This window comes from Galeopterus variegatus, unplaced genomic scaffold (genome assembly GCF_000696425.1).
Source record: "Galeopterus variegatus unplaced genomic scaffold, G_variegatus-3.0.2 Scaffold3179, whole genome shotgun sequence".
Lineage (NCBI taxonomy): Eukaryota > Metazoa > Chordata > Mammalia > Dermoptera > Cynocephalidae > Galeopterus > Galeopterus variegatus.
Window position 1 is genome coordinate 169,569 of NW_007729290.1, and position 773 is coordinate 170,341.

Sequence of the window (773 nt, forward strand, 5' to 3'; positions counted from 1 at the left end):
TAGCACACGTCCTGCATATTTTTAACTTGCGTTTAGCTTAGAAGTATGTAATAAGCCTGTTAGCTTAGTCCTTGTTTGGTTTTTCAAAAGAAGGAGTTAACTGTCAGTATATGAAGCCACTATTTTAAATGTTACTATACAACTCTCAAAAATATATATAATTAAATTTTTTGAAAAGTTTACTTGTGACACTTTCTGCTTGTTTAAATAATTAATGAGAAACTTTTCAGGTGAACTTGAATAATTTCAGAACGCTTTCATTGGAAAAACATATTACAGATAAAATGCGTTAATACTCAGAAAAGTTTGTAATTTAAATATAGTTAGGATACTAAATCAATAGCTCATTTGTAAAAATGGATAGTTTGTATCTGGAATATAATTTGGGTATTAAGTTAGATTAGAAAGCATACATTATACTACTAAAATATGTTCTTTAAGCAGAGAAAGCAAAATTGTGGGCAACATCATCTTTCCCCTTGTCAGTTAAAAATCCAGCATGGACTAATTCAGGTCATCCTTATGGCAATTTGATGACAAAACTCAGAGGTTGGGAATTTCTTATTCTCTTTTTCTGCCTTCCTCCCTTCCTCAACTGGCACCACTCCCTTCCTCCCCCTCCCCCCCACTATGTCCAATCCTCTTAACAATATTGCCAGATATCTTATGTTTTAACAGGGTGCAGAATTTAAGAGTAGAAAGAAATATGCCATTGTCTTAACAATGGCCTAATTTGCCTACCTTTATTTTTAATAATTCAGTGTGGCCTATGC

General features: G+C 32.9%; 1 protein-coding gene across 1 annotated transcript in view; it reads left to right on the forward strand.

The window, feature by feature from the left end:
- SAP30 (Sin3A-associated protein, 30kDa) overlaps positions 1-773 on the forward strand; it is an 8,383-nt gene that overhangs the window by 3,535 nt on the left and 4,075 nt on the right. The window lies entirely within an intron of this gene.